This window comes from Lissotriton vulgaris, chromosome 1_1 (genome assembly GCF_964263255.1).
Source record: "Lissotriton vulgaris chromosome 1_1, aLisVul1.2, whole genome shotgun sequence".
NCBI lineage: Eukaryota > Metazoa > Chordata > Amphibia > Caudata > Salamandridae > Lissotriton > Lissotriton vulgaris.
The window spans coordinates 966,545,903-966,561,904 of record NC_141685.1 but is presented as its reverse complement, the minus strand read 5'-3'; positions in this window follow the sequence as shown (position 1 = coordinate 966,561,904).

The following is a 16,002-nucleotide window of genomic DNA, read 5'->3' as shown; positions in this document are numbered from 1 at the left end:
AACACACAGAAATTTTGAGATCACTGCAAACAGACATGTTAGCAAAAACAAAATTAGATACACGTGACAACACGATCGATCTTGTAATCCGAGTCATCCCAGGAAGATGCGGATTCACGTACCTAACCTCTAATGAGGGAGAAAAGGTACCAATTTCAATTAAATCTCACTTGTACACACAAGCAGAAAAAACATTCAGTCGCACAGAAAAAACTGTGAACGCAGTGCAAATCGCATTAGCAAATGAAAGAGAACTAGCACACGGCAAACGGATTAATATCCTTACAGCGGAATCCGCCTTCGAGGCGCTATTCAGCTCAGTAAACCTGCCTACAGTGTCACTGGATCCGAAATGGATACAGTGCATAGATTCTCTAGGAGCGGAAGACGTGAAATACTATTTCGCCCCGCAATACAAAGAACTGAATGATTTAGAATATGAAGAAGAATATCCTCTGCCAATCGAAATCCTGCCTCTCCCACAATACGCCTGTATAATCTATACAGATAACTTTGTACAGCATTTTAATGTAGAGAGAAAATCCTACGATGCAGCATGTGCGATCATTAAAGGTCGTTGGCTGTGCGGTAAATTCAGACCGAAAGTAACAAAAACTGAATCTGTAAGAAACTGTTCGGTTCAAAGAACTGAAATCAGATCTTTAAAGATGGCGCTCGAAAATGCAGAACGCGAATTCCCCACACTTATCGTGTGCGATTCTCATTTTTGCGTCAATTCTTACAACAACAAATTGCAGAGTTGGATCGAAAACGACTACAAAGATGACACAGGTGCCACAATAAAGCATAAATTGCTCTGGAACGAGGTAGCTCTTTTACACAAAGAACTACAAAAGACTCACGTGATACACGCACAGAGTCTTCAGCGTGATGGCGTTCACGTTGCAGGGAATTCATTGGCTAATACAGCCAAAGCGGAAGCAACTAACCCGGCTTCCGTAGCCACAAAAAAGCGTACAGATAAGTATATAGACGGGGAAACCATGCTAGCAGTAAAAACGACCGTAAAAGGCGACTGTGCAGCACTACCCGTAAACTATCCACTCAATTATGCATACATAATCAATGCAAACTCCGTTCCTTTTGCTCGAATCCCTGGAGTGGGGGACAGAGTAATTCCAAACAGGAGCAGGAGGGGCTTCCTCTTACTGGAAGCACACATGGGGTTGGGTCTGAAACACCAAACAATCAAAGCCTCTCTGAAAGAATTGCAATCAGAGTACTGGTGGCCAGGAATGAGTATAGATATTCAATGTTTTGCTCAAAATTGTGAAGACTGCAATAGAGATCGCAGTAATGAACAGGCCAGTGTAGTTTCAGGATCCCTTCTAGACAGCATAAGGCGGTCTATCTGCGCAATCAAAGAAGAGAAGCGCGACCCAGTGTACACAGTTTAAGACGAAAAGCACTTAAAAAAAATGAGGCCTCCAGCACTCGGCTGACGCTAGAACGGTTATAAAAGATTAGCGAGTCCATATCGGCATATACGCAATTACCACGTTCCATTCTGACCAGGGTCCTGCTTTCAGCTCTCGAGCTTATGGGGGGGCCATGGCTAGCATGGGAATTGGGTTGTGGTATTCTTGTCCGTCGCATCCCGAAGGGAATAGTGTGGTAGAAAGAAAAAACCGGGACATAAAGCAATCTATAACAGCGAAGGTATTAGGTTCAGGCGCTGGGTGGGTCAAACATTTAATAAGTGTCCAGACTAGTCTTAACAACATGCCAAGAAATTCTCTAAAAGGTTTCAGCCCATACGAACTATTGTTCGGAATAAGAATGAACGTTCAGGACCTCGATAGTCAGATGTCAGTGGTACAAGAAGAAACAAAGCAGTTTGAAGTAAAAGACCGTTTGGCTGTTTTACAGGAACTGAATGAAACAAGAAAATCATTAAGCAACAGCCAAGTACCACTGACGAGGCACCACCCGCAACAGCCCCAGCAAGGCCTGTCTGGATTCCAAAGATTGGGGATCTAGTCAGAGAAAAGATCGCGGTGAAGAAGGAATTTGGGCCTTCTTACAGAAAAGCAGTACCTGTCTTAGCAGTCACCGGAACAAGATCAGTTGTGCTACCGCCCCTTGCTGGTAAAAAGGAGAACAGAGTCGTGTCCATCGATCTGGTAAAACCACAAGCATGTGGCCTATAATCAACAGTAGGCCCAGTGGACTCCCAAGAAACAACAGAATACCCAAACTTGCAACAATCCAAGAGGTTCAAACTGAAAGACTAATCACATTCGATCAGCCTGCAGTGCACAATGAAGGACTATGCAATACAGCCATGGAACTCGTGCCTCTTGAAACACAGATTGAAACAGTTCGTCAAGAAACAACACAAGTCTACAATGATGTGGCATCAGAAAGTGCTACCGAGAGACAGATTGAAAAAACAATCCCATCAATTGACAGAACTGCCTCTGGTTATTTCATCAACTTCGACAACTTCTCTGAAGATTTTAACGACCCCGAAGTGATGCCAGAAACAAAAAAGTCTTTTAAAGAAAAAGCAACGGAACTCTTTCATCAACTGAAGGAAATCTACCTCATTTCCCCTTGGCTAGAGTTCTGGTTCGGTCTAGGTGTATTTTTCCTCCTGCTTTGGCTCATCATGGTACTGTGTTTGGGAAAATTCATTGAGGGAAAATATATTACAATGGACACAGCAAGTCAGAACATCAACCTAGTCCTGAAACCACACAGATCATCCCACGTGAAGAAAAGAGAACTGTCAACAGTAAATGTCACAGCAATTCCAATACCTGGTGGGGTAGTATGGGAGAAAACAGACTATGAGATCTATGGTCCGGTCGAAATCCTGAAGTATCCTCATCAACTAAAGGTTTCCTTAAGTGACTTTTTGACACCTAGTACATTCTCTGATGATTGGGACTTTAACAGTATTAATGACATGATGTCTGATTTAGTAATGTCAGCTAGATTCACAGATCATGATTATTTACAAGGTTCATCTAGTTATGAGCAGTTATTCTGTTACACCCACTATGGGGATCATTACTTGCATAAATCTGCACAGCCTAGAAATGTTTTTATGTATAATCAATGGGAACATTGTTCTACACCACCTAAAAGCAGTTCTAAAGCATTTTTTGAGAAATTCAAATATTTTTCAGGGTTTAACACCAGTGATGCAGAAACGTTTTATTATAAACTGTTAGATAAAACAGGAATGAAGACAATGCTGACAAATTCTAAATTGATATATTCAGAAGCATTTTATGACAAAATGATGACAATTGGTTTTGATTATTGGAAAAATAATATTGAAACAAAATCAATTTGGGGTACAAAAGATTGGCAGGTGCAAGGCATAGAAGCACTTTTTAGAACCTGCATGATACCTGAACAAATGTTATTTTTAAATGACACTGTACACCAAACATCTTGTCTTGGCCTAGCCAAGAACAAAGAAATGAAAACACCGTCTATACCAAAGCCAATAGCTGAAAATACAACTGCAGATAATGAGTTAGACGTGTCAAACATTTTACATTTCAACAGAACACATCCTGATTGGAAAAAGTGGTTAATCTGGCCTACAGACACAAATAGCTGTCAAGATAGATTCCTGAATAAAACACAGGGTTTAAAAATGACCAGATTAGACTCGAGATATTCCCAGAGACAACATCCAGGAATTATAACCACATACAGTGTAGGGAAACTCTGCCTAGAATGGCTAACTACATCCACACTGGCTGAAATTAAGCAACACTTGTCTTTATTAAAAGATGGTGCTGATTTGCGCGATTTCATTCTTGGACCACGCAAACAGCGTCAAAAGCGTTTCATAGCGACCAGCATCTATGCTGCTTACAACGAGGCTTGGAAAGTAAAGCAAATTGAAACTGCTGAAAAGATACGAGAAATTGATCGTATTAATTTGGAAAAATCACTTTCTGTGGTAGACAATGGGTTAATGACTCTGTCATCCAGAATATATTCTTTGGACAATATTGTATCCTCTGCCTTTGATGTGATAGACAGAGATTTGCTAATGTTACAACATGGCCAGTCTCAATTACGCTCTATTATAGAACTAGGCTGGACGCTGCAAAATCTTCGTTCAGGCTATGTGCCTTGGCGTCTGATAAACACAACGTCATTATTTTCCATTTTTAACCTTACTGATAAACAGATCAGTTTGGCACAGAAAGGAGCAGACTATACAATCTTGAGCATCGAGAAACTCGAGAGATTACCATTGACAATGTCAGAGAGCCCTGTCATTGAATGGATAATACACGGAATTATCACAATTCCGATAACAACTTTCCGATTTCATAAATGCCTTGAATACATACCTGCTGGCCAGTATGAACAATTGGGTAAGGGATATGTAAAATCCGAATGGAAATTACCATACACTCATTCTTGCTATAGTGACAGCGACAAAAATGTATTTCTTAGTGGTGACAACTGTAAACACTCACTAAGCGGTATACTTTTGTGTCAGGGTATTAATTTACACGGAGCATGTGATGGCAATTCAAACAACCTTTCATGCCACCAGCTAGTCACACCTGCAACTCAGATAGAGCCCTTCTTTATGCAACTCGCAAACGGGAGTTACATTCTAAGAACGGATCACAGGTGCTGTGGCCTCGCGCCCGGAAAAAGTTATCTAGTACAAGTAACGTCCATGGTCAAATGTTGCATGCAAGCATTGTTCCCGAGCGGGCCTCCAGACTTAGTGACTCCCCTCTGGCCTCGTCTGAATCTCTATTCTATACGAATTGATACATTAAGCAAAATGAAATCTGTGCTTTTACAGACAACAGTGCCTATAACGTCATCTAAAGAGACGTATGATCTTCTAGTCGCAAGGACGGCTACTGAGGTCCATGACCTTTTATCAACAAATTGCCCCGTGCATTTCGTACAAACGCTCGACCAACTCCTTAACATGTCTAGTGCTACAAGCATCCCAGGCATATTTAAGACAGTCTTTACGGGACTGCTGACACCCTTCCAGGCAATTTTGGGAATCTTTCCTAATTTTGTGCACTCCATCTTTGGTGGTATTCTACTATTTTTTGGACTCATCGCAGGGATTCTATTTTTGACCCTTCTGCTACGTTATGGCAAGCCTCGGCTCAGACATAGCTCCCATGGGAATGGAAGAGACAATCCTAGCAATGCGCTACAGGGACAGGATAACTAACGTCCTCGGATTGGCCAGGCTGAGAGATCTAAACATGACCTGGTTCCTTTCATTCAGACCAATATGGCAAAATTGCATTTTACCTGTGCTACGGTGTATGCTTTGCGGCGATGAATGCGTGTTGGACATCTGTCTTTCACTTCCATCAGCAGTACCAATGGACGTCGATACTTTGCTAAGTCCAATAACGGCTCACACATTGTGTTGTCCCCAGCGGCTACCAATCCTGATGACGGCATTCGTGGAGACTCCTGTACTACAGCCAAGTGGTAACAGTGGAGCGAGTGACAAAAGCAACATCATCCAGGTACAACGTTCTGTGAGCAGGGCTGGTCCTGTCTTCGATGACAGCAATCATTCTCACACCTGCCAAGTTTCAGCGCTATCTAATTTGGTTGAACTATCACCTGATTTTGTAGACCAATTCTTTGCGAGCCTGTCTGATACGATGTTCTCACCCACAGAGAAACAATAACTTTTGAGAAACTTTCCGACACACAGCGTTCCCATGAACTCTGAATTCGGCCTTCAGTTTTTGATCAACAAAAAACTGCCAAGAGCTTTGGAAATCTATTTTTCCCCGTTCAAGCAATAATTCTTTAAATTGGACAATTTTTCTAATATTGACCTTTTTTGGCACGAACAATTCTTTGCTTAACGTAAAACTATTCTTAGAGAACAGAAGCTTCACACTTCCATTTCTAAAAACACATCTAGAGACATAACAACATTACACCAGCCTCTAGCACACATGTTATTACAATGCATTTTTATGTGATGATTTATCTCGCATTTCTTCTGTCAGAGATACTTCATGTGTAATTCTTTATGCATAATCGTTCATTGATTTCATATGCAATAATTTTTTGAATGATTACTATGCTTTAAAAAACGTACAGTACCTAAATTCCATGTAATACAAGTACGCCTATTTCGAATGCATTTATGTATTTTGGGGTGGGCTATGTTACACCATGTTACACATGCATCTAATTGCTTAGTTTTAGTAATTTTGATGGACATGAATTCGTGGAGTGGGTGTCATGTGCTTATCTAGGTTCCTGATCGATACTGTGACCTTATGCCCCTATTCGGCTATAAATCCATTTATTCCCTATATTGGCATAACCGTTCAAGTGCGATTTTCTGTAAAGTCATCTCTGGCCTCACACGAGCAGAGCCACAGAGCCACATTCCAGCATGACTCTCTGCTACTTCCTTTGCGACCAATTAGTGCAATGACAGAGCAGCAGTCACTATCTGATATTCCTAGATAACACTCCGAGTTCTTCAACAAGATAAAAACTTAGCAAACCTGGAAATCCCCGCTTGCTATGTTTTGATTAGTAATGGAACTCTAATGAGCAACTGATAACTATCACTTCCTAGTGACATCTTTAATTGACGTCTTATGTCCAGCAAACTTGCGTCAAACCCGGCACCTGTCAGGTATAAATATTACCAACGTTGCCTTAAGCAATGAGCGAACATGTTGCTGATGCCAGCTGCCTGCATGACCCCGTGTTGGTAAAAACTAGCACTCTGTCGCTGCAGCCTGCTATCCTGTGGTGGTGAAGCTACTGATTACCATTATCGCCGCTACAGCGCGACCTATGGTGCAGTACGCTTGAGGAGCCGTGCAGCCGTCCTCTGCGAAGACATCCAGCCCAGCTGCCCGCAGACGCTGTCACCCCTCCTTCCTCGACGCGCTGAGAGAAGCCGCTGCCTTTCTCGTGCAGAGAAATCCAGTCCCGGCGCTTCCAGTTTACCCTCGCAGGTGACTGGGATATCGAGAGAGACCCCTGAAGGAGATACCAATCCTCCATCATTCTATTCAGAGGTATGGTGTTGACTAAACCCTTAGACGAGAATTCTTGAAACAAACCTTGGCAAAACCAACTTAACTTAAGCTACTTACTTACTCCCCCTTCTCACGTGTTAGGCTTAGGTCAGGCACACAGGGGTAGGCTTAGTTAGAAGCACCAGTTGAGTATGTTAGCCTAATGTATATATGACTGTATATATGTTTTATTACTTTTAAACCATTGTATGGCTAAAAAACCATATCAATGCTTTTACAGTTCTATTTCGCTATTCTTATCTTACTGTACGTACTTTTTATAATAACAGTTATTGCAATTGTGGCAATACATTTCTCTTGTATGAGAAGAAAGACTGTTCAATAAATGTTAACCCTTTATTGATAAACGCCCGTCTCTCTATTCTCTACATACTGTGAAAGTAAACTGCACTAGACTGACTGAGTGAAATCTATGTCTATTGTTTCACACGACCCTAGAGATCGACTTTTGATCTGAGGAGCAAAGTTGTCATGTTGCACGGTTGTTGGAAAGCTGAATCCCTTCTTGTCTGTGCCAAGGAAGCTGATCACTTCCTATGCAGAGAAGAAAGTTTCCAGTGACCTCTGAGCTAGTTGGTAACACAACCCAATTAAGTTTAGCATAGTCAGTGGAGGCCTGGAATATAAGCAGTTCCACGTCGATACTACTGTTTATGTTATTCCAATGCGCAGGGCCTAGTGGGAAACTAGGAACTACACTACAATGTCAGCAAGAAGAAGAAAAGCCTCAGTGTGCTCTTTTGGTCATACTGCTGCCCACTAGTAACACTTCATGGCCACTGCAGCTTAAGAATGGGACTGAGAAGAGGGCTCTCCTATGCAAATAATGTCCACCCATGCATACTTTCTTCTGAGACGGTCGGCGGCTTGTGCCGTGATACTGCCTCCAACATATGGTCTTCAACCAAATTTTAAAAAAGCCCACCTGCCTTAGACGAAGGATTTTGCCACTCGAAGGAAGCACATGGGGACATCACCATCATTTAGCAGGGTCCTAAATTGCCTGCTGTCCGCCTGTATACAGAACAAGGACGTTCGTGGCCGTTCGTGAGCGTTCTTCAAAGGAAGGAGGTGGGTGAATAAATCCAAGATGCCAGGGCAGGCCCAGCCCAGCCCAGTGCAGCCCAGCCCGGCACAGCGCACTGCTGTGGAGGTCCACTCCTTCACATCCTGCAGCAGGCATGATGCAGATCTACTAGAGCAAAGGCTTGACTCTGCTCCTGTCTGTCTCTTAAAGGAAACAATCTTTCCAACTTCTTATTGCACCTAATAAATGGACTCTAGCTAGCCTCAAACTCGACCCATCATTTCATTAGCCAGAGCTCATACTTGACCTTTATTTCTATCCAAGCTCACTGGCACCAAACCCCTGATTTGAGCGAGTGGCTCACACTAAAATGAAAAATCACCATCAACCAACCTATTTTACAATAAGTGTAGCACCATCCTCGCATTCTTGTGCTCAGTTATAACCCCCAATACCACAATTGCACTCTGCAATTCACCAAACTTAAAGGACAAAGAATGAAGACATTGATAAAGGAAGATAAGGCCTTGTTCCTAGCACCTACTTGAGAAATAGGGTGGTTGGTAGAAGGTCATGAGAGAAAACATATGGAATGTTGGGAGACACCTGCCAAAAAAACACTAGCAAAAAAAGAAAATCACTGTTTGAAAATTTCCCACCTTGGGATACTTCTACAGCACTGGCAGGATTCGAACCCTGGCCTGTGAGGGTTGTCCCCACCAAAGGTACAAGCCTTACCTTTGAGCTATAGCTCCTTGGTGGTCTAGAGGATTGCAGTAGTAACTATAAGCAACATACAGGCCTTGGTGTCCTTCCCTGTCGCTTCCATTGCACATTAAAAGGATGACCATGACATAAGGACAATTTGATAGGCTACTTACATGGAAACCAGTGTGGTCCAGTGGGTAAGTTCCTGCCTTCCATCCAGGCAACCAGGGTTCAAATCCCGGGTTCGGCACCAGGTAAGTAAATTGGTAAGTAAAATGTGTCCGTGTGTTGTGTAAGAGTGGAATCATGCCTAGCGAAAGAGGGATTGCAGATTGGTCGGTAAGTAAAATAGGTGTGGAAAGAAAGGTGAAAGAAAGAGAACGGGTGTTGTCTGTAGGAGGAGGACCTTGGGCAGGTTGGGTGGGGTCAGAGAGGAGGGGGTATAGGAGGAGCCTGAGCAGAGGGGGTGGGGTTAGACAGCAGAGGAAGGGTATAGGAGGAGCCTAGTCAGATTGGTTGGGGTCAGAGAGGAGGGGGTATAGGAGGAGCCTGGGCAGAATGGGTGGGGTCAGACAGCAGAGGAGGGGCTTAGGAGGAGCCTGGGCAGAATGGGTGGAGTCAGACAGCAGAGGAGGGGCTTAGGAGGAGCCTAGTCAGATTGGGTGGGGTCAGAGAGGAAGGGTATAGGAGGAACCTGGGCAGAATGGGTGGGGTCAGACAGCAGAGGAGGGGCTTAGGAGGAGCCTAGTCAGATTGGGTGGGGTAGTATAGGAGGAGCCTGGGCAGAATGGGTGGGGTCAGAGGGGTATGGGAGGAGCCTGGGCAGAATGGGTGGAATCAGAGAGGAGGGGGAATTGGAGGAGCCTGAGCAGAGGGGTGGGGTTAGACAGCAGAGGAGGGGCTTAGGAGGAGCCTAGTCAGATTGGGTGGGGTCAAATAGGAGGGGTATAGGAGTAGCCTGGGCAGAATGGGTGGGGTCAGACAGCAGAGGAGGGGCTTAGGAGAGGCCTTGTCAGATTGGGTGGGGTCAAATAGGAGGAGCCTGGGCAGAATGGGTGGGGTCAGACAGCAGAGGAGGGGCTTAGGAGGAGCCTAGTCAGATTGGGTGGGGTCAAATAGGAGGAGCCTGGGCAGAATGGGTGGGGACAGCAGAGGAGGGGCTTAGCAGGAGCCTAGTCAGATTGGGTGGGGTCAGAGAAGAGCGGCTTAGGAGGAGCCTAGTCAGATTGGGTGGGGTCAAATAGGAGGAGCCTGGGCAGAATGGGTGGGGTCAGACAGCAGAGGAGGGGTTTAGGAGGAGCCTAGTCAGAATGGGTGGGGTCAGACAGCAGAGGAGGGGCTTAGGAGGAGCCTGGGCAGAATGGGTGGAGTCAGACAGCAGAGGAGGGGCTTAGGAGGAGCCTAGTCAGATTGGGTGGGGTCAGAGAGGAGGGGCTTAGGAGGAGCCTAGTCAGATTGGGTGGGGTCAAATAGGAGGAGCCTGGGCAGAATGGGTGGGGTCGGACAGCAGAGGAGGGGCTTAGGAGGAGCCTAGTCAGATTGGGTGGGGTCAGAGAGGAGGGGCTTAGGAGGAGCCTAGTCAGATTGGGTGGGGTCAGAGAGGAGGGGTATAGGAGGAACCTGGGCGGGTTGGGTGGGGTCAAATAGGAGGAGCCTGGGCAGAATGGGTGGGGACAGCAGAGGAGGCTTAGGAGGAGCCTGGTCGGAGGGGTATAGGAGGAGCCTGGGCAGAATGGGTGGGGTCAGACAGCAGAGGAGGGGTTTAGGAGGAGCCTAGTCAGAATGGGTGGAGTCAGACAGCAGAGGAGGGGCTTAGGAGGAGCCTAGTCAGAATGGGTGGGGTCAGACAGCAGAGGAGGGGCTTAGGAGGAGCCTAGTCAGATTGGGTGGGGTCAGAGAGGAGGGGCTTAGGAGGAGCCTAGTCAGATTGGGTAGGGTCAAATAGGAGGAGCCTGGGCAGAATGGGTGGGGTCGGACAGCAGAGGAGGGGCTTAGGAGGAGCCTAGTCAGATTGGGTGGGGTCAGAGAGGAGGGGCTTAGGAGGAGCCTAGTCAGATTGGGTGGGGGTCAGAGAGGAGGGGTATAGGAGGAACCTGGGCGGGTTGGGTGGGGTCAAATAGGAGGAGCCTGGGCAGAATGGGTGGGGTCAGAGAGGAAGGGTATAGGAGGAGCCTGGGCAGAATGGGTGGAGTCAGAGAGGAGGGGCTTAGGAGGAGCCTGGGCAGAATGGGTATAGGAGGAGCCTGGGCAGAATGGGTGGGGTCAGACAGCAGAGGAGGGGCTTAGGAGGAGCCTAGTCAGATTGGGTGGGGTCAAATAGGAGGGGTATAGGAGGAGCCTGGGCAGAATGGGTGGGGTCAGAGGGGTATGGGAGGAGCCTGGGCAGAATGGGTGGAATCAGAGAGGAGGGGGTATAGGAGGAGCCTGAGCAGAGGGGGCGGGGTCAGACAGCAGAGGAGGGGCTTAGGAGGAGCCTATTCAGATTGGGTGTGGTCAAATAGGAGGAGCCTGGGCAGAATGGGTGGGGTCAGACAGCAGAGGAGGGGCTTAGGAGGAGCCTAGTCAGATTGGGTGGGGTCGAATAGGAGGAGCCTGGGCAGAATGGGTGGGGTCAGACAGCAGAGGAGGGGCTTAGGAGGAGCCTAGTCAGATTGGGTGGGGTCAAATAGGAGGGGTACAGGAGGAGCATGGGCAGAATGGGTGGGGTCAGAGGGGTATGGGAGGAGCCTGGGCAGAATGGGTGGAGTCAGAGAGGAGGGGCTTAGGAGGAGCCTGGGCAGAATGGGTGGGGTCAGAGAGGAGGGGGTATAGGAGGAGCCTGGGCAGGTTGGGTGGGGTCAAATAGGAGGAGCCTGGGCAGAATGGGTGGGGTCAGACAGCAGAGGAGGGGCTTAGGAGGAGCCTGGGCAGAATGGGTGGGGTCAGACAGCAGAGGAGGGGCTTAGGAGGAGCCTGGGCAGAATGGGTGGATTCAGAGAGGAGGGGGTATAGGAGGAGCCTGAGCAGAATGGGTGGAGTCAGAGAGGAGGGGGTATAGGAGGAGCCTGGGCAGAATGGGTGGGGTCAGAGAGGAGGGGCTTAGGAGGAGCTTGGGCAGAATGGGTGGGGTCAGAGGGGTATGGGAGGAGCCTTGGCAGAATGGGTGGGGTCAGAGAGGAATGGCTTAGGAGGAGCCTGGGCAGAATGGGTGGGGTCAGAGGGGTATGGGAGGAGCCTTGGCAGAATGGGTGGGGTCAGAGAGGAGGGGGTATAGGAGGAGCCTGGGCAGAATGGGTGGGGTCAGACAGCAGAGGAGGGGCTTAGGAGGAGCCTAGTCAGATTGGGTGGGGTCAAATAGGAGGAGCCTGGGCAGAATGGGTGGGGTCAGACAGCAGAGGAGGGGCTTAGGAGGAGCCTAGTCAGATTGGGTGGGGTCAAATAGGAGGAGCCTGGGCAGAATGGGTGGGGTCAGACAGCAGAGGAGGGGCTTAGGAGGAACCTAGTCAGATTGGGTGGGGTCAGAGAGGAGGGGGTATAGGAGAAGCCTAGTCAGATTGGGTGGGGTCAGAGAGGAGGGGTATAGGAGGAACCTGGGCGGGTTGGGTGGGGTCAAATAGGAGGAGCCTGGGCAGAATGGGTGGGGTCAGACAGCTGAGGAGGGGCTTAGGAGGAGCCTAGTCAGATTGGGTGGGGTCAGAGAGGAAGGGTATAGGAGGAACCTGGGCAGAATGGGTGGGGTCAGACAGCAGAGGAGGGCCTTAGGAGGAGCCTAGTCAGATTGGGTGGGGTCAAATAGGAGGAGTATAGGAGGAGCCTGGGCAGAATGGGTGGGGTCAGAGGGGTATGGGAGGAGCCTGGGCAGAATGGGTGGAATCAGAGAGGAGGGGGAATTGGAGGAGCCTGAGCAGAGGGGTGGGGTTAGACAGCAGAGGAGGGGCTTAGGAGGAGCCTAGTCAGATTGGGTGGGGTCAAATAGGAGGAGCCTGGGCAGAATGGGTGGGGTCAGACAGCAGAGGAGGGGCTTAGGAGGAGCCTAGTCAGATTGGGTGGGGTCAAATAGGAGGAGCCTGGGCAGAATGGGTGGGGTCAGACAGCAGAGGAGGGGTTTAGGAGGAGCCTAGTCAGAATGGGTGGGGTCAGACAGCAGAGGAGGGGCTTAGGAGGAGCCTGGGCAGAATGGGTGGAGTCAGACAGCAGAGGAGGGGCTTAGGAGGAGCCTAGTCAGATTGGGTGGGGTCAGAGAGGAGGGGCTTAGGAGGAGCCTAGTCAGATTGGGTGGGGTCAAATAGGAGGAGCCTGGGCAGAATGGGTGGGGTCGGACAGCAGAGGAGGGGCTTAGGAGGAGCCTAGTCAGATTGGGTGGGGTCAGAGAGGAGGGGCTTAGGAGGAGCCTAGTCAGATTGGGTGGGGTCAGAGAGGAGGGGCTTAGGAGGAGCCTAGTCAGATTGGGTGGGGTCAGAGAGGAGGGGTATAGGAGGAACCTGGGCGGGTTGGGTGGGGTCAAATAGGAGGAGCCTGGGCAGAATGGGTGGGGACAGCAGAGGAGGCTTAGGAGGAGCCTGGTCGGAGGGGTATAGGAGGAGCCTGGGCAGAATGGGTGGGGTTAGACAGCAGAGGAAGGGTATAGGAGGAGCCTAGTCAGATTGGTTGGGGTCAGAGAGGAGGGGGTATAGGAGGAGCCTGGGCAGAATGGGTGGGGTCAGACAGCAGAGGAGGGGCTTAGGAGGAGCCTGGGCAGAATGGGTGGAGTCAGACAGCAGAGGAGGGGCTTAGGAGGAGCCTAGTCAGATTGGGTGGGGTCAGAGAGGAAGGGTATAGGAGGAACCTGGGCAGAATGGGTGGGGTCAGACAGCAGAGGAGGGGCTTAGGAGGAGCCTAGTCAGATTGGGTGGGGTCAAATAGGAGGAGTATAGGAGGAGCCTGGGCAGAATGGGTGGGGTCAGAGGGGTATGGGAGGAGCCTGGGCAGAATGGGTGGAATCAGAGAGGAGGGGGAATTGGAGGAGCCTGAGCAGAGGGGTGGGGTTAGACAGCAGAGGAGGGGCTTAGGAGGAGCCTAGTCAGATTGGGTGGGGTCAAATAGGAGGGGTATAGGAGTAGCCTGGGCAGAATGGGTGGGGTCAGACAGCAGAGGAGGGGCTTAGGAGAGGCCTTGTCAGATTGGGTGGGGTCAAATAGGAGGAGCCTGGGCAGAATGGGTGGGGTCAGACAGCAGAGGAGGGGCTTAGGAGGAGCCTAGTCAGATTGGGTGGGGTCAAATAGGAGGAGCCTGGGCAGAATGGGTGGGGACAGCAGAGGAGGGGCTTAGCAGGAGCCTAGTCAGATTGGGTGGGGTCAGAGAAGAGCGGCTTAGGAGGAGCCTAGTCAGATTGGGTGGGGTCAAATAGGAGGAGCCTGGGCAGAATGGGTGGGGTCAGACAGCAGAGGAGGGGTTTAGGAGGAGCCTAGTCAGAATGGGTGGGGTCAGACAGCAGAGGAGGGGCTTAGGAGGAGCCTGGGCAGAATGGGTGGAGTCAGACAGCAGAGGAGGGGCTTAGGAGGAGCCTAGTCAGATTGGGTGGGGTCAGAGAGGAGGGGCTTAGGAGGAGCCTAGTCAGATTGGGTGGGGTCAAATAGGAGGAGCCTGGGCAGAATGGGTGGGGTCGGACAGCAGAGGAGGGGCTTAGGAGGAGCCTAGTCAGATTGGGTGGGGTCAGAGAGGAGGGGCTTAGGAGGAGCCTAGTCAGATTGGGTGGGGTCAGAGAGGAGGGGTATAGGAGGAACCTGGGCGGGTTGGGTGGGGTCAAATAGGAGGAGCCTGGGCAGAATGGGTGGGGACAGCAGAGGAGGCTTAGGAGGAGCCTGGTCGGAGGGGTATAGGAGGAGCCTGGGCAGAATGGGTGGGGTCAGACAGCAGAGGAGGGGTTTAGGAGGAGCCTAGTCAGAATGGGTGGGGTCAGACAGCAGAGGAGGGGCTTAGGAGGAGCCTGGGCAGAATGGGTGGAGTCAGACAGCAGAGGAGGGGCTTAGGAGGAGCCTAGTCAGATTGGGTGGGGTCAGAGAGGAGGGGCTTAGGAGGAGCCTAGTCAGATTGGGTAGGGTCAAATAGGAGGAGCCTGGGCAGAATGGGTGGGGTCGGACAGCAGAGGAGGGGCTTAGGAGGAGCCTAGTCAGATTGGGTGGGGTCAGAGAGGAGGGGCTTAGGAGGAGCCTAGTCAGATTGGGTGGGGTCAGAGAGGAGGGGTATAGGAGGAACCTGGGCGGGTTGGCTGGGTTCAAATAGGAGGAGCCTGGGCAGAATGGGTGGGGTCAGAGAGGAAGGGTATAGGAGGAGCCTGGGCAGAATGGGTGGGGTCAGGGAGGAAGGATATAGGAGGAGCCTGGGCAGAATGGGTATAGGAGGAGCCTGGGCAGAATGGGTGGGGTCAGACAGCAGAGGAGGGGCTTAGGAGGAGCCTAGTCAGATTGGGTGGGGTCAAATAGGAGGGGTATAGGAGGAGCCTGGGCAGAATGGGTGGGGTCAGAGAGGAGGGGGTATAGCAGGCGCCTGAGCAGAGGTGGTGGGGTTAGACAGCAGAGGAGGGGTATAGGAGGAGCCTGGGCAGAATGGGTGGGGTCAGAGGGGTATGGGAGGAGCCTGGGCAGAATGGGTGGAATCAGAGAGGAGGGGGTATAGGAGGAGCCTGAGCAGAGGGGGCGGGGTCAGACAGCAGAGGAGGGGCTTAGGAGGAGCCTATTCAGATTGGGTGTGGTCAAATAGGAGGAGCCTGGGCAGAATGGGTGGGGTCAGACAGCAGAGGAGGGGCTTAGGAGGAGCCTAGTCAGATTGGGTGGGGTCGAATAGGAGGAGCCTGGGCAGAATGGGTGGGGTCAGACAGCAGAGGAGGGGCTTAGGAGGAGCCTAGTCAGATTGGGTGGGGTCAAATAGGAGGGGTACAGGAGGAGCATGGGCAGAATGGGTGGGGTCAGAGGGGTATGGGAGGAGCCTGGGCAGAATGGGTGGAGTCAGAGAGGAGGGGCTTAGGAGGAGCCTGGGCAGAATGGGTGGGGTCAGAGAGGAGGGGGTATAGGAGGAGCCTGGGCAGGTTGGGTGGGGTCAAATAGGAGGAGCCTGGGCAGAATGGGTGGGGTCAGACAGCAGAGGAGGGGCTTAGGAGGAGCCTGGGCAGAATGGGTGGGGTCAGAGAGGAGGGGGTATAGGCAGCGCCTGAGCAGAGGTGGTGGGGTTAGACAGCAGAGGAGG